Source organism: Natrix helvetica, assembly GCF_964273705.1.
Source record: "Natrix helvetica genome assembly, chromosome: 1".
Classification (NCBI taxonomy): Eukaryota; Metazoa; Chordata; class Lepidosauria; order Squamata; family Natricidae; genus Natrix; species Natrix helvetica.
This window is the reverse complement of record NC_138548.1, coordinates 160339923-160358401: the sequence shown is the minus strand read 5'-3', so window position 1 is coordinate 160358401 and position 18479 is coordinate 160339923. Positions and strand designations below refer to the sequence as shown.

General features: G+C 41.6%; 1 protein-coding gene across 2 annotated transcripts in view; it reads right to left on the bottom strand.

The window, feature by feature from the left end:
- The window catches only part of CSRNP3 (cysteine and serine rich nuclear protein 3), a 53817-nt gene extending 36781 nt beyond the window's left edge, over positions 1-17036 (bottom strand). The window contains exon 1 of one of the 2 annotated variants that reach the window (XM_081938443.1): positions 16983-17036. The gene's annotated coding sequence lies outside the window, so the exon portion shown is untranslated. Of the gene's footprint in view, positions 1-15115; positions 15179-16982 lie in introns of those variants that run through there. The other variant, XM_081938442.1, reaches the window with a different exon arrangement.
- Between the last annotated feature and the right edge of the window lie 1443 nt (positions 17037-18479).

Here is an 18479-nt window from a genome sequence, read left to right as displayed (position 1 = left end):
GGGCATGATATGATAAGAGCAGTGGTGGCGCAGTGGTTAGAATGCAGTACTGCAGGCTAATTCTGCTGACTGTCAGCAGTTCAATTCTCATCGGCTCAAGGTTGACTCAGCTTTCCATCCTTTCGAGATTGGTAAAATAAGGATTTTGTAAACCACTTAGAGCCGTAAAGCACTACGGGGCAATATATAAGTCTAAGTGCTATTGCTATATCTGCAAATTCTTGTCTTTCTCTTATCAACCCAAGTATAATTGCATCCTATGATCTAATCAAATACATGGAAGAAGGCAAAATTCCATGCTATTGCCAAAAGAACTGCATGGATATATCTTTGCCATCATATAAATATTATCTTTAACATATATGTCAATAAATGTGGATATAATTGATATATTATAACATTGAATACGAGCCAAGTTATTATTGTCTGGACCATGGTTGGAACGGCCATGTTTCCACATAAATAAAAGTTACTGTACTTGATAAGGGATATCAAACTTCTAATATAAAAAAGCAATGCAATATGGCAAAATTGCAGCTCTTTTAATACATTGTATGCAAATTATGAGTGGCCAATTCATTATCAACATGAATGCACAATTTGTATGGATAACAACATTTCACTGCATATCCACTAGGTGGCACTGAACTTTGTGATGACTGAGTAAAATAAGCCCCCCACCCCTCTCTCTCAAGTTCATGACTGAATTTTAAGTCTTCTATATTTGAATTCTAACAATACTGGGTTTTGTCAGGTGTGGAAGATCAACTCACACATGAAAATCCAATTAAACTGATTTATTGCTACTCAGCCTATGCGCCGGAATATTTTCAACTAACAGTTAGCACCTGTTAAGCGTTAGATATGGGTCAATGGAATTCAAGGAGGATGGACTTAATTTGCTTGTGGCTACGTAGAAATTCTAAGCTGATCCCTCTTTTAATTTTGTCCCCCGATTCTGCTAATCCTTCCCTTATAGTTACCTCATAAAAATACAATAACTATAACCAACCCAAATCTTACATAATGCATTTGCTTATAGGTAATATTTTCTCTTCATTTCTGATGATGGACATTCTGTAATAATGAATTTGGACTAATCTAATCCTTTCTAGTCAAACATTGAGAGGAAATCTTCACGTAGTAAATTATAAACAGAAGGGTGAGAGACGAGAGGACATTTTAAAGTCATTAGCTGCTTTGTATCTGGATTTCAGAGTATTAAAAGAATTCTTCATTATCCTATTACAGCATATTCAGTATTACTATTAGCATTATTAGCTGCTAAAATTCTACAGGAAAAAAAAAGAAAGGTTATTTTGTTAGTTCATCTTTTGTTCTGGTATTTTGCGGAAGGTATACAATATATTGTAAGCTGAGGATGCTCTATGATAAACACTAGATGAGCATTGTCATTTAAAAATCCATTTCACATTTAAAAGATAAGAGCTCAAAAATCTATTCATCCATGTAATTGTCAACAACAACAACAACAACAACAACAATAATAATAATAATAATAATAAATTTATTTCTTAGCCGCACCCTCTCCCGAAGGACTCAGGGCGGCGTACAATAAAACACATAAAAAACAATATGGACAATACACACACAGAATAAATGAACACGCGTACATGGAGGAGGTATGAAGATAAGAAAAGACAGTTAAAACATAGTTTAAAATCCCCTAATAAAAGTCTAAAAGTCACAAAAATTAAAAAACCCGTCAGGAGCAGTGTGAACGAACTATGGTTGAGCCAGGCCAGCTACTTGAAATAGGTGCGTCTTGAGCTTTATCCGGAAGGCGTGGAGGTCAGAGGTAGTCCTAATATCCGGGGGAAGGTCATTCCACAGGGCTGGGCCCGCAACAGAGAAGGCTCTACTCCTAGACGCCGCCCCCCCGACATTGTCTGGTGGATGGCACCTGGAGGAGTCCCTCTCTGTGCGAGCGAATTGGTCGCAGGGATGTATGGGGCAGGATACGATCCCGCAAGTAGCTAGGTCCTGAGCCATGGAGCGCTTTAAAGATCGTTATCAAGACCTTGAAACGCACCCGGTAGACCACAGGGAGCCAGTGCAGCTCGCGCAGGAAAGGTGTCACATGGGAGTACCTTGTACTCCCCATAATTACCCGCGCGGCCGCGTTCTGGACCAACTGTAGTCTACGAGTGCATTTCAAGGGAAGCCCCATGTAGAGAGCGTTACAGTAGTCCAGGCGAGACGTCACCAGCGCATGAGTGACTGTGCGCAAGGCATCCCGGTCCAATAGGGGGCGCAATTGGCGCACCAGGCGAACCTGGTGGAACGCCCCCCTTGCCACGACTGTCACATGGTCATCCATGGACAGCCGAGCATCAAGGAGGACGCCCAAATTGCGCGCCCGCTCCACCGGGGCAAGTTGAACGCCCCCGATGGCCAGAGATGGAATTAACTGGTTGAACCGGGGGGCCGGAACCCACAGCCACTCCATCTTGGAGGGGTTGAGCTTGAGTCGGTTGTCATCCATCCAGACCCGTACGGCTTCCACACACCGGGACATCATTTCGACGGCCTTGTTGGGGTGGTTCGGGGTGGAAATGTACAGCTGAGTATCATCAGCGTACAGATGGTATCCCACCCCGAAACCACGGATGATCTCACCCAGCGGCTTCATATATGTGTTGAACAGGAGCGGCGAGAGGACCGACCCCTGTGGCACCCCACAGGTAAGGGGGCACAGAGTCGACCTCTGCTCCCCTGTCAACACACGTTGCGTCCGGCTGGAAAGGTAGGAGCCGAACCACCGTAAAACGGTGCCCCCGACCCCCAACCCCTCCAGTCGGCGCAACAAGATACCATGGTCGATGGTATCAAAAGCCGCCGAGAGGTCTAATAGGACCAGGATAGAGGAACAACCCCTATCTCTGGCCCTCCAGAGATCATCCACCAACGCGACCAAGGCCGTCTCCGTGCTGTGCCCAGGGCGGAAGCCGGACTGGCGCGGGTCTAGATAATCATTTTCCTCCAGATGTCGTGGAAACTGATAAGCCACCACACTCTCTACAACCTTCGCCAGAAAGGGAAGGTTGGAGACAGGACGATAATTGGCCAGCTCCGTAGGGTCCAGGGAAGGCTTCTTGAGCAAGGGTCTCACCACCGCCTCTTTCAAGGCGGCTGGAAGGGACCCCTCACCCAACGAAGCGTTCACTAGGCCCAGGAGCCAGTCGCGTGTAACCTCCCAGGATGCCAGTACAAGCCAGGAGGGACACGGGTCCAATAAACATGTGGTGGGTCGCAGTCGTCCACGCACTCTGTCCAAATCCTCGATGGCAACCAAGTCAAACTCCTCCCAGATAGGTCTCTCAAGACTCGCCACGGACGCCTCTACAGGACCACTGGAATGGACCCAATCCTTCCGGATTTGAGCGATTTTATCCTGCAGATATTTCCCAAATTCCTCTGCTCTACCCTGTAAAGGGGCCTCCCGCGGCCTCTGAAATAAGAGGGAGCGGGACACCTGAAACAGGGCGGCAGGACGGTTCTCTGCGGATGCAATGAGAGTGGCACAATATTGACGTTTGGCCACTCTCAATGCCACAAGGTACGTCCTTAAATGGGCTCGTACCTGTGTCCGGTCAAATTCGGAACGAGAGGATCTCCAACGACTCTCTAGGCATCTCTTGCGGCGCTTCATCACCCTTAGCTCCTCGGTAAACCAAGGGGCCAGGGTGGAGCGTTGCCACTGGAGAGGCCGCAAAGGCGCCACCCGGTTCAAGGCCCCGGTAGTCGCATTGTTCCACGCGACCACCAGGTCCTCTACCCGAGGGCGGGTCAGGGCCGCAGAAGGTGGCCCAAGCTCCATCTGGAACCTCTCTGGTTCCATCAGGCGCCTGGGGCGGAACCATCTAGTATTTTCCGGTTCCGCCTCCCCGCAGCGGGGGGTAGCACCAGGGAAGTCAAGTCGGAGGAGTGAGTGGTCTGACCATGACAGGGGAGTGATGGTTAAGTCCCCTCCTCCCAGATCACTCAACCACTGGCCAGAGACAAAAACAAGGTCCAAGGTGTGACCTCCCTCATGTGTCGGGCCCTGAATCAATTGAGTCAGGTCCATGGCTGTCATGGAGGCCATGAACTCCCGAACCCCCTCGGATGCTTCTCCCACCGATGGCAGGTTAAAGTCCCCCATCACTAAAAGTTTGGGGGTCTCAACCGCCACCAATGCGATCAGCTCGAGGAGTTCGGGCAGGGCTGCTGATGTATAGCGAGGAGCCAGGTATACTATCAGCAGGCCCAACTGTCTCCCAGGGCCCCATTTCACAACAAGGGATTCACATCCGGATGTCTGTGGCACAGTGGACTCCCTCGGCTCTAAGTCCTCCCGGATAATCACTGCTACCCCACCGCCCCTTCCCTGGGCCCGGGGCTGGTGAAATGCTCGATAACCTGGCGGGCACATTTCCACGAGGGGTAAACCTCCCTCGTGGCCCAACCAGGTCTCCGTTATTCCCACGAGGTCCGGCTCCCCCTCCGAGATTAGGTCGTGAATGAGGGGGGCCTTGCTAACAACGGACCTCGCATTGCATAGCACCAGCCTCAGGCCCTGGGTCTGGAGCTCCTGACCACCTAGCATGCGGGGGTTGGTACAAGCGACCGGGTGTAACCAGCACCCACGGTCTCCCAACCGACTGCGAATTTTCAATCTGTCCTCGTATCTGCCCCTCCCTACGACCGTTGGAATCAAAAAGCCCTGCACCGGGATACCACCCAGGAACATAAAAACCTGGTAGATCCGCATCAAAACATGGCATGGAAGTTTTAAAATATAGGATTCTCTGTCTAGAGCTAAAATTATTTCTAAGAGGAAAAGCAATGTCTTTAACTTTATTTTTCTTCTGACATTATAGATTTATTTATTTATAAAATTTATTTGCCGCCCATTTTACCACAGGGTGGTTTAGAATCTTAAAAAGATAAAAACTATACAAAACAAAAAAACATAAATAAAATACTGTAAAGATACTAAGCTCCAATTAAACAACGGGGATGGAAGGAGAAGGGTGAGGGTGGGGGAGATGGGATCTGTTAAACAATCAAATGATGAAATGCCTATTGTGGCATCACGACACAAGCTACTGCATATGTGCATGCAATATAAGCACAAAACATCACAGAATCGCATTGCAATGGGATTGCACATTTTACCACTGGCCTTCCTCACCCTCCCATCACCATCATCTACAGATCATTATGGCAAGGCAATGCTTCCCTTATAAAGATAAAGGATAAAGTTTTCCCCTGTCCAGATATTTCCCACTCTAGGGGGCAGTGTTCATCTTCGTTTCTTAGCCAAGGGAGTTCTTAGCCAGTTTCGTCCAAAGACATTTTCCGTGGTGCATTATACACCAAGGCGCATGGGACGCTGTTACCTTCCTACCCAAGTAGTACCTATTTATCTACTCGCATTTGCATGCTTTAGAGCTGCTAGGTGGGCAGGAGCTGGCAAGTAACAGGAGCTCAACCCATCACGCAGCACTCAGGTCTCGAACACACGCAAGCTGATAAGTTCAGTGGCTTTAACCACTGAGCCATTGCGCACCTGTGATTCACAGCACAGCACAGCACACACAAAAGACAAAGAAGACTTCACAAAGAAGACTACACCTGGATGAATTAAATTTCCAGACTTTGTTGGCTTTTCTAAGCTCAGACTTTTTAAAGAATTCCTTTCTCCTTTGTTTTTCCAAGGCCCTGCCAATCAATCAGTATCGCTATTAATATATCACCTACATTAACATTTATTAGTTTAAGGAAGCATGCCAGTATGAGCTTCCCCAGGGATGGTAAAATTATGTATGTAAAATTATTCAACCAAGGATGGCAGTGAGGGATGATGACAGGGTCAGAAATCCTCTGCTCAGACTACTGGAAGGAGGCACAGGCTGCTCTTCAGGTCACACTCAGGAGGGAGGAGTGCTTAAATACAAGCTCTTTTCTATTTTGCACACGTCCTATTATGCAACTTCAGGTTGGTTCGCATTAAGCACTTATTATGGCAACCACTGGAGCCGAACACCATTCCAAACTTTTCAGCTTCCTTATTTGCAAGGCTGCCTCTAAACACTTCACTGCTTGAAAGGTAGAGCAAAATGCAGCCTCTCCTCAGAACGTGCCGAGACTGTCAACTGATTCTACTTAACATTTAGTAATGGCTTCCATCGTTCCTGGAAGCCAGCCATTCATTTAAGAGATACAAGACAGACACATGTCGTTCATCTTCCAATGGAAGGGATGCTAGGATGAACAACTGGGCTTCTGGGCTTCATTCTTTGCTGTCTGCGGTGGCTACCTTAATTAAACTAACTACAGGACTGGTTCTACCCTGTTGTATACTCTGATGGACCAGCAAGCATCTGATATGTTTTCTAAGTACCAGAATGATGCTCATTTACAAAACAGACATTACAAGCACCTTCTATTCAACTACATATTTTAAGAAACATTGTTTGATTTCTAAGACTTACATATAGTTCATTTACAGTTCAACTATATCAATAATTTTAGCTTATTTGCAATCATATATGTTAAATATGTTGAAACAAAACCTCTCTGATAACTTAATGAAGACTTATATTTAACGGCTTCTCAAATAAAGAGGTATTTAATAGGCATTATACCGGGGCAACTTATAGCCATTGTTGGAAGCTATTTGACCAATGGGGAAATTAAAACAGAGCCAGAAATAAAGCAAAACCCTAAGATGTTTGTAAAGAGGAACAAACTGAATTAGGTGAGCTAAAGGACTGAGAAGTCCTCAGGATATGTTTCCACGAAGTTGAACTGAATAGTTTTCAGGATATGTTATTTCAAAGTTGAGGATGGGAGGAGAATATGGGTAGGAACAAGAGAGAAAACCAAAAGAGAAGATTGGAGGAAGGAGGACAAGGGTAAAGTACAAATTAATATTGTCTCTGGTAAAAGTCTCTTAAAAGGCAAAGGCTCCCCTCGCACATATGTGCTAGTCATTCCTGACTCTAGGGGGTGATGCTCCTCTCCGTTTCAAAGCCAAAGAGCCAGAGCTGTCCAAAGAAATCTCTGTGGTCATATGGCCAGCATGACTAAACGGTGAATGCACACGGAACACTGTTACCTTCCCACCAAAGGTGGTCCCTATTTTTCTACTTGCATTTTTACATACTTTCGAACTGCTAGGTTGGCAGAAACAGACACGTAACGGGAGCTCACTCCGCTACGTGGCACTAGGTATTCGAACCGCCAAACTGCCGACTGTTCTGATCGACAAGCTCAGCGTCTTAGCCACTGAGCCACATCTAGTAGTGCTGGAGAATTTGGCCTTCACTGTCTGTTTTCCTTTCAGTTTATCTGATGTTTCCCATTATGTTCAACTCTGTCTTTCTCTAAAGCTTTACCCAGTAAAAAATTTAATTGCAATGAGGAAAATGTTTTATATAATAACTATATGTTGCAACTTCCTTGTAGAACACACACATTTTATGTACAATTCCTCAAGCTCCCACCAACCTCTACTGGACACTTTATTACAACAGGATATAGCTGTAATAATGCTGGAAGACAATTTGGCCTTGAGACTGAATTAACTGCATACACTCCAAAATCTTAAGGCAGCACCAAAGATGGAGGCAGCAGTCATCTTCAATGTTCCTTCATAATTGGAAATGCCTTCAAGGCTAAAGATATGTCAAATTCTCCAGAGGAGTACCTGAAACAGGATGTGTTTTTTTTTTCAATGGCCAATTGACATAGCAATTCTATGGGATGTATTTATACCTGGAGCCAATGAAGAACTATCATGGAATGCAATTGGTTGATTTCATCTCCTGCTCATGACTGACAACTAATTCTTCAATTTGATTACATTAGAGCTCCACCTTCTCTGAATCTCAGCCCCCATGCTCATTTGAAAACTTGATCTCTTTTGATTCCCAGTGGTGCAGATCCTTACCCAGGTCCATGGATTATGATAATTATACTGATAGCTCTGAAAACTTAGGTGCTTTTCCTATTATTAATTACTTGGTAAAGCAGGTGCCTCAGATGGCAGAAACTAAAGAGCACGTATAATAAATAATGCTCCTAAACTGGCTAATAAAGCAGAGACTATTTCATAATATAATCTGAACCATCTAAATTAACTTGCCAATTCAGACAATTTTTCTTCAGGTAGGTGACAAGGCAGTAAATTGTATAGTGTTTAATTTTTCTTCTTCTGTTGAATCCTGTCTGATTTTCAGAAAGTACCCAGGCAAGTCCATGTAGTTTTCTCGGCAGTGTTTTTCAGGAGTAGTTTGCCATTACCTCTTTCCCAGGGCTGAGAAAAAAGGATTGGCCCAAAGTCACCCACCTGGCTCTGTGCCCTAGATGGGACTAGGGCTCAAAGATTCCCAATTTCCAGCCTGATACCTTAACCACTACACCAAACAGGCTCTCATGTCTGGCTATACTGAGGTAGGAAAGAAGGGAAATTATTATGTTTTTTGTTCTCTTTTGCTTATTTGTAGAGTTCCATCTTTTTTAAAAAAATGGAGCAAATCAACAAAACAAAAACAAAATGGTTAAGAATCTAAAAATATATCCCATGGAACATAATACATAAAAAGCCAAACTTTTTTTTTCAAATGATTAAAAAATAAATATAAAAATTGTCAACATAATTAATGCTCTGCAGTTATATTCAGGATCAGCAAAACAAATGTCCGAATATAATAATCAGGTTAAATTGCAAAGACAGTATATGGTGGCTAACAAAAAAGGAAATTATTATTTGGTTGATAAATAATGGTTCTATATAGCTTATAACCAATCAGGTTTCCCAGACATCTTTAAATAAACTAAGCCGCCTGTATGGGAAATGTTAGCCCAAACAACCTTCGTGAAATGTATGTATTTCCTCACCCTGTTTTAGTATCATTCTTATAATGTAATTTGCCTCTGCTCTATAATTGAGTTTGAGCAAAGACGAAGACTGACAGCTGACAAACAGCAAACAAATCTATTTTTCCAGAGTCCTGTCTTGATCTCCAAAGAGATTACACCTGTCTCATGAACTACATGCAGCCATCTGCTTCTTCCTTGTGAGGAGGAGAAGCCTTCAAAAGAGCTGGCTCTTCTAAGTATTTATTGAGAGCAGACTGTTGTTATTGTCAGCAAATAGATGCGTCCCTGAATCAGAATGAATCCTTTTTTTATTTTACCCGGATAGCCTATGAGGCACCATTCATTTTGCAACTAGAGGAACATAAAAAGGAAAGGCAGAATTAATATTGCAATCTGTTTTGCATTAGCCATTCTTCCCCATTTCACCAAATACCTTTCAACTTTTCACTTACAGATTCTACAAGGAATCTGTGGATAAATGAGCTGCATATCTAAGAGTCATTTTTCTACCGCAGCCTATATCGTTCGCTCCCACAAATCCTATGTTTCTGAGTCTGCTTCTTAATATGATACACGGATAGCAACGACATCTAGTTCTTGTAGTGCAATGCTCCTCTTCTAACATTAGGACCACTGAAGTATGCTTTTATTATGAGAATTGAACAAGCTAATATATATTTTAGGTTGGAATCTACAATCTTTCTTTTATAAAAAAAAATTGCTAATTAAATAAGTACTACCAGTAACTATGCAGAGGCTTGCCTCTTGGGATTTTAGTTCTGTGAAAAAAGATTTTCTGAAGACAGCACAGTTAGTTCTAATTGTAAAATAATAAGGAACTTATTCTATTATTCTGTTCTGTTATTCTGTAGCTTTCACCCTCTTTAAAATTGTTTTCATATTATCTAGGCCTGAAGATTCAAAACTGGTGCAGTCATAATTTCATGAATCCATGACCTTGTAAATATTTCACACACCTCTTCCTCATTTTATATGGATGTTTACTGAAAACACACAGCAACTATTTCTGGATACTAAAGTTGATTCTAACAATAGGTCACAGAAACCTGTTTGAACTGCTAGGACAATGGGCGTTAAAGACTTCCAGTCAAGATCTACTATGATGTTAGAGATTAAATTATTGTTTTAGGCCTGGGAATACTCAAATTCAAATCCATTCTGAATCTCAAAAAGTTATTGGGTGACTCGGGCCAACCTATCACAAAAGCATGATTAGGATAAAATGAAAAGTGACTTCATGATAATCACTCTGAGCACCTGAACAAAAGGGAGGATATCATTCTACTCAACAACAGTCAGGAAATTGAGGTAACAACCCCCCCCCCCCATTCTGTCCAGATCAACTATGGAACAAAGTTCGTAATTTTGCTGGCTTACAAATTACTGCAAAAATCACAGCTACTCTTTCTAGGCTGCAAAACTCCATATACCCACTAGATGGCAGCAAACCTGGGCAACCTTTCATATTTGTATTATCCACTGGTACTCCAGATTTCTCATTACAGATATAGGAGTAAGTTTAACAAAATATAAAATGTAAATGAGAAATTACAATTCAACAGCAAAATCCAAACACTGAATAAACATATAGATATTTTTACTTCTGTTTTAAACGCAGCTGAATTAACCAATTATTCACTCCTGTATTCCAAACATGTAAATGTTTGTGGAGTTCTTGGAAAATTATAGAATACATAGTTTTAGAACCAGCTTCTGTACACAATACCAAGAGCTCTTATGGATATCAGGTGTAACAGCTTTTAAAGGACCCAATGCAGATTAATGGAGTTTGCACTATATGTGTGATCGCTGTCCAAGACTAAATATCCTAGCAGCCAATTTCAGAGACAAAGAAAATTCCAGCTTGGAAGAGAAACTTGGCTGTTGGCTTAGAGAAAGCTTCTAGCGTGAATGGCCCAATCGACTTCACTACCACTTTCTCGATTCCAAAACCATCTTGCAAATCAAACCTACATTTCACAGCTGGTTTGCCTGCATACAAAAATAGCAGCACTGATGCCTCTCAAGAGTTTCACTACAGAGATTAGAGCCAGTTAAACACAAGAAGGTGAAGTACAGAGAAAATGTTTCTGAAGAAAAAGACTGGATGAAATATGGGCTTCTACCAGCTCCCTAGACTCACATAAACTAAAGTTTCCCTAGTTGAAAATGTTAAGAACCACAATCATCATCAGAATGGGTATGGCTATCTTTCTTTTATCCCTCTAGGCATGAATGCCTTCTGAATTACTCAGATAAAACCAGACTATATCTTTTATAGTAGCGTACTCAGAATTCAAACTGAGAAGCAATTTACCACACTAGAGAAAAATATTTATTTGTAAGAAATTATAAGGAACAGAAAAGGTAACAAGAAAAATAAATTCCTTCATCTAATAAACAAATATCATTTTTTTTGCCCCATGGTTGTGCAAAGATGGAACTATCTGCTTTATTGATCCATTTGCTCAAGCGTTTTATTCAGATCATTCCAGTGTCCAAGATGGCTATGGTTCAAGATCAGCACCAATTTGGAGTTAAACCAAATTGGCATTAAAAGAAAAACCAAAAGAGGAAAGATATATTGGAAACATCCTCCAATCCTCCTTCCTTGTGTTCAAAAATTCAATCTCTGGAATTGAGTGAAGTGTTCAGGTGGTCCTCGACTTAAGACCAGAATTGAGCCCCAAATTTCCATTGCTAAGTGAGACATTTGTTAAGTGAGGTTTGCCCCATTCTACAACTTTTCTTGCCCACAGTTGTTAAGTGAATCACTGTAGTTAATAAGTGAGTGGCCTGGTTGTTAAGTGAATCTGGCTTCCCCATTGACTGAAGGTCACAAAAGGTGACCACATGATCCTAGGACCCAGCAAAGGTCATAACTACGAACCAGTCGCCTAGCATCTGAGTTTTCATTACATGATCCTGCGGAGGCTGCAAAGGTCGTAACTGTGAAAACGGTCGTAAGCCACGTTTCAGCGCTGTTGTAACTTTGAACGGTCACTAACCAAACTGTTGTAAGTCGAGGACTACCTGTATCTATATTCCCTCCCTCTTGATATAGTCAGATCATCTTACAAAAACAGGATTCAAGGCAGGAATCATGAAAAAGCCAATCAGAAAAATATATTTTGAGATTACTGCTCCTAATTGCAATGAAGCTTTCTTGGGATTAAACATCAGTTAATGTCCTTTTGTTAGGAGAGGCAGGGATTGGGAATACTACTGAAATATGGTGGCACATCTGCAATTCAAAGCCATGGAGTCCCTTGCTGGCCTTCTTAATGATTGGGGGAATCAATGTGATTCGCTTGCCAGGAAAAAAGGCATCAGTTATTGGCTGCTAATGGGTGCATGAAAATAGTATCTGCAGAGGAATCCCTGTGAAATAGAAGGAAGCTACCTTGCTTCCCTCTTACTCTCAATGTCTATAAACTGTTGGTTGCCCATTTCTAATGGCTCTACAAAATCAGTCATCTGTATGACCCATGTCAGGCCTAAAAGGAAAGGATCGGCTCACTGATCACGGGCCCACATTACAATCAAGATCCCTGGATTCCCAACTGCCGTTAACAGTGACACTCAACAAAACAGAGCAGAATTGCTAGGGAAGGATAGTGTGTAAATATGTTTGATGTCCGAATGTGTATATATTGTATTCGCAAGGGAAGCTATGTATGTGTAACACATATGTCATCCTTGGCATGTAACCAAGCAACTATAGAGCCCTCGATGCCAAAAAAAACCTTGTCCAACCCCTGCTAAAATCTTTCTGAGACTCTAATTATTAGCTAAACATTAACTAGACTAGATGAAAGTGTAGGAAGTCTGCCAGTTTTTGTCACTTAGATGGAAGGCAGAAAAGAATCCATTTAGTGAATGGAAAATTAGCTTTGTTGACTTCCGAAATGAATTTTTTTTCTGTTTAAAATGGAGGCACTAATGTACAGCTAACAAGTATAAATGGGTTTCATCACAAACTCTTTAGTGGCTTTTTATTATATCTGTGTGGAGGTGAATGGCTGTTCCTGAACCTTCTATAATGAACCTTCCATAATCTATAAAACAGAGTAGAGATCTGTACCCAATGACTAATAAACTTTAAAAATGGATTTGTATGTTCCTAAGTTATCAGACTTTGTCATACTAATTTCCTTTCCCCTAGCCTGGATATCTTTATTTATGGTCTCAAACCAGTAAACATAAGCACAAGGTTTAAAATAGCGAGAATCCAATGAAGAGACAATGATTAATAATGAAAGGGCATTCTCCTTTCTTTTACATTCTTCAGCAGCTCATCCATGGTTATCAACATGGGTAATGGAATGTTATCCATTCTCTATACAGTACTTTGCAAAATCATTGTATAATTCTCACATTTCATTCAAAACATAAATTGTCTAGTGACATAGTCCTTGTTCACCCCTTTCCCCCAGAGAAATTCCAATGGAAATAATGTGAATAAACTCCCTAAGTAACTGGTTTGGAATATTTCAGGCAAATGCCATCCAGATTTAAAAAGAAATATTTTTTTGAAGTTATAAAGTGATTGCATAATAATAATAACTTCTACTGTATGGAAAGGCTCAGGGTGCAAATGTAATCAACCAGTAAGGCTAGATAATCTGTAAATGAATGTTGTTTATTTACATCTCTGTTCTTTATCTCAAAACAATTTGTCACAAGGAATGTAATTAATGTATAATCTAATCTACAGCTCATCATGGTAACTCTACAGAAGTGGCAGGATAACTGCACAGTATTCCCAAAACCCCAAATCTGTTCAGAACATTTGGTAGATGACTACTGACAGCAGATCAATTTTTAGTACAAATATTTGGCTCCTATTATAAATGGTTGCATAAACATACTATTACATTAATTATATTCTGGATTTCTAGTTGCGATTTCTGATCTCTGATTTTGAGGGATGAATATAGGAGTTAACTCTGTGAATCTCAGCAAAGTAGCTTTTGTAGAAGAAAAAACTTTGAATAGACAAATAAGTTATGCACTTCTAAATTATTATTGTGATCCCATCATGGCATATTTAAATATCTTCAGGTTCAATGGAAGACATTAATGTTGAAACACTCTCAGTGGGATTTTACTAGAAAGTATTTGCGATTTTGAATTTCTACACACTTTTATCATTATTTTTACATTACATACTCAGACTGTTATTGAACATATTGAAGTAATATGAAAGGGTACATCAGTGCCAAAAGAACAACCCAAATGCCTAATGTAAAGCCAGTTTAAACATTTTTATTTTTATTTTTTAAAAAACCCTAATTAATCAGAGCAACATACAACACCACACAGAAGGGAAAACACATTTTTGCTCCTAGTTTGCCTATTTCAATACTTGTAGCTGTGATGTCACAAACATTATTGAAATCACGTTTGAGATTATTAGAAAGTGTCAATACCAAACAGAAATGTAACAATGGGTGACTGATTCACCAGCCACTCTCAATTATTACTTAAGATTGTAACCATGTAAAAAGCTAGAACAAAGCTTACAAAGTAACCCGATTCGAACTGGATGCTGCTGGGTTTTCATTTTAAAGGATAATGTGGATGATACAGGGTTACACAGCTAGCCTGCAAGAATAGAAATGAATCTGAACGGGTTTGTATAAGTTCACGAGTACACCCCTTTAACCTCTTACAATAGAGGCTGACAGGTAGATCGCTCCTATAAAAACCTGCCCCTGATTGGAGTTTACATACTAATATTCAAACACATTTTCAATGGAGTTTACACCTCAAGCCCAATGCTGTACAAGGAAGGCTTTTGTAAGCTGCAGGCGACCATCTGTACCAAAGTCAGCTCGACGCACTCCCAGATTTATAGGTCTGTTGCTCTTTAAAATAAAAATAAAAACCCACCGCTTCCCCAATAAGCCACCCATCCCGCCTCCCCAAACTGCACCATTAGCCGTTTAAAACCTTCCTGTGACATTTTGCAAAAAAAAAAAAAAGGGGGGGGGAGCCACCCACTAAGAGAAGAGACCAAGAGAAAAAATTCAGCCTCCTCGTTTGCAAAGAACTAACAGCGCGGCTGCAATTTGCCAAAAAGAAACCGTGCATCGAGTGGAATAAGGAGACACACACACACACACACACACACACACAAATATGCAGAGACCACCCTGCATTTTCTGCAATGAAGCAAAGTCGGTCCCTGGCACCCTACCTATGATGAGAGTCCTGCTCTGGCTCGCTGCACGCTCTTCCTACAATAGGCAACAAAACCGCGGCGTACTCACTGCAGCAGCCTGGGTGTATTCTCCCCCTCCCCACCTTCTCTTCAACCCCCCCCTCTTCAACTCTTATAGCCTCCCACTAGCTGGGTGACCTTTGAACTGGTTTCTCCTCTCCTCTCCTCGCCGTCCCTCTGCAGGCAAAGCGGCTCTGCCCGTCTTTATTTGCATAAGGCTGGCGAAGGCCTGTCAGCCGCGCCGGGCGAGGCGGGGGGGAGGGAGGAGAAGAAGAGCCGAGGCGAGCTGCGATTTTTCCCTCGGAATCCGCGGATCTCCCGCGAGGCGAAGGAGCCGCAAGGCCCGCAGGTTCCCCGCCGTCCAGCGGGGTAGCAGCAACCTACCCCCCAACTCGGGTTTTCTCGTGGGTGGTTGCCAAGGTGACCATCCAACTAGTCAAACCTTCTATTCACAGCCAGGGAGGGCAGGGATGCTGGGGGCGGGGGGGGCACCCGCCTCGACCCTCGGTCTGGGCTGGTATAAATGCAAAGCAGCTAAGCTTTTCAAAGGAGCCTCGTTTCGTTTGGAAAAAACAAACAAACCACGTCTTTGCGTTTTGTAGGATCCCCTCCTGGCATCAGCCAGTTGGGTGAGGGAAGGGGTGGAAGAGGTCTAAACGAAAAGGAAAACGCGTGTCTCTTTATTTTCACGTTCAGGGAAGACAGAAAACCGTAATAACACAGCAACAACCTCTGTGAACCTGCGTCGGATGCAACAGGATGCCCCGGAGAGGAAGAAGCATCAAATGTGTTTCTAATTAATTGTGTCAAATGTTGGCATCTGGAACTGGGTGCTTTATTTTGGGAGGGGGGTTAGTAAGGTTGTTGATTCTCTACTTTCTCCCATTTTGCTTCTGGCAAGAAATATCAGCCCTGTTCAAAGATTCTGCTCACCTACCATAGCAGAGATTAAAACTTAACCATTTTTTTTACGTCCATCAAAATTGGAAAAGATATTCAGATGAGACCGGGTGCCTAAATCTTTAATCTGCTGAACTTTTGTTTTGAGAAGGCTAATCTTTCAATGACAAATATAAATAAAATAAAGTAGATCATTTCACTGAAATTATGTGTGAGATCTCCTTTTTTGTTTTCAAAATTAAGAGGAATTCAGTGAGTGATTAAGTGGAAGAAAAATTTGAAGGAAAAAATAGATGCACGGGTTCTTTTGAAAGGCCTCTGGGATGTCTTGAATACAGTTTCATTATCTCAGTATATCCATCTTTCCATCACCCCTTGTGAAATATTTCACAAAAGATGGGCATTTTAGAAAAATTCTGGATCACCTAATTAACATTCCAGGGTATTCCATTCCTCATGTAAAACAGAAACAAACAAAAAAAGAACATCTACTCATTCAAACCACATGGCACCCACTCAAAATAATGAGGCTGACAAGACAGCGTATTGGATTTTTTTGGGGGGGGGGCGTTAAAATAATTGGGTATTTCAGATTGGTTACGGATCACTGTAAAAATATTTATTATAATGAATAACTGTGGGTTTGTAATTGTCCTGGCCGCGGGAGTATTTTATGTTTTTAATACCCCCCCCCCCCCATTAAGTCATTGCTACACTTACCACAATTTATTTGGCTAGCCATTCAACTCCCAAAAGCCACACCTTGCTGAATTCAGAAAATGCTAACAGCTCACAATGCTACAAACCCAAATCCCGAAATACAGTCCAAACATTCACATCCCCAAATAATTGGAAAGAGAGAGAGAGAGAGAGAGAGAGAGAGAGAGAGAGAGAGAGAGAGAGAGAGAGAGAGAGAGAGAGAGAGAGAGAGAGAGAGACTGACCTGTTCAAGTGGTTGCGTTTCCAATCCATGCACTTTTTGGCTAATAATTATGCACCCCAATGGGCTGTCATGTTGCAAGGGCGTGACGTGTTACCTGTTCTCCTCGTTCCAGCGGAATCTTAAATTTCCCAGTCTGGCGTTTTATTGCTGGTACCATATGCTTTATTGTTCAACGACAAGAGCTACCGCTTTGCACAAAGCCTCATTAGCTAGTGCTCGCCTCCCAGCTTCAGCCTCTCTGACGCTGCTGGTCTGATCACATGGGAGTTTTGCCTGATAAATCGGGGCATACAACTGAATCCCCTGCCTCCCCCCCCCTCTAATCAGCTAAGGAGGAAAGAACAACAAACGATACAGTTGCTGGAAGACATTTAAAGCCTCGCAAATGAGGGAAATTCTTTCCCAACCACTGTCCCTACCCATTTCAAACCCCCTTCACAACATCCCTTACAAAGCACAGATTCATTAGAGATTTGAGAATGTGATTAATGCTTGCTTTGTCGAGGCTAATGACCATATCACACAGTATATTACCTTTATGCTCAAGGAAATCTCCAATTGTTTTTGCTATTCAGGAAGAGCAAATCAGGTGCCTCACCAATCAACTTCTTAGGGTACACATTTAAGTTGCTGATATTGGAAAAAGATTCAGGATGTAGCTTTTTCTCAGAAGTAACCAGAGGGACTTAATACTGCGTACACATAATTAGAAAAAAACATTAGGGGAAACCTTATTTCCTAACTCAAAATAGTCAACAGCTTCCCCACTTTTTTTGTTATGGTAATACTTTGGGTGAACTAAATCCCAGTACTCAACTTTACAAAAAAATATTAGAAGTAAATTTTGATTTGCTTATCTAGCAGTCATACATCAAGAAGTATTTTCCTATTGTATATATGAATGATAGAAATGAGGGTTCTATAAGATTTTTAAGATTCAGAAATAAAGGAGTATCTTCTTTTACCTTGTGGTATGTTTGTTAATTGTTTGGAAGACCATAATTGATAAACACTCCTCAGAAAGAAATATGATGGAACAACTTTGGCAATATGACATCTTGAGGAATTTTTTTAAAAAATCATATAATCACAGAAAATCCAAAACCCCCAATTCTTTAGAGTACTTAGGGGAATTATAAATATCAACATGCTGCCAACAAAATGTGTTTTCCTATCTGCCAAATTGGATTGGTTTTTATTAAGTTATTTAGAATAACTGAAAATGATTGTATTTTAAAAGCAGATAAAGGACCTTGCTTATGTCATTTACTTATTAACATTCTGGGAAAAAAACTTTTCTTATACCTTTCAATGGTTTACCTATTAGCATAAATAATTGACAGCTTATTGCTTAGTGTGTATATAAGCAAGCTTTTGTAAGTATACTTAATAGAATGGATGCTACTGACCTCAATTCATTCAAGATTGGACTTTAATAAAGGTGGCCATTAAAAATGCAGTTTTGAAGTCCATCGTGGCACAACTCTATCTTAGTTA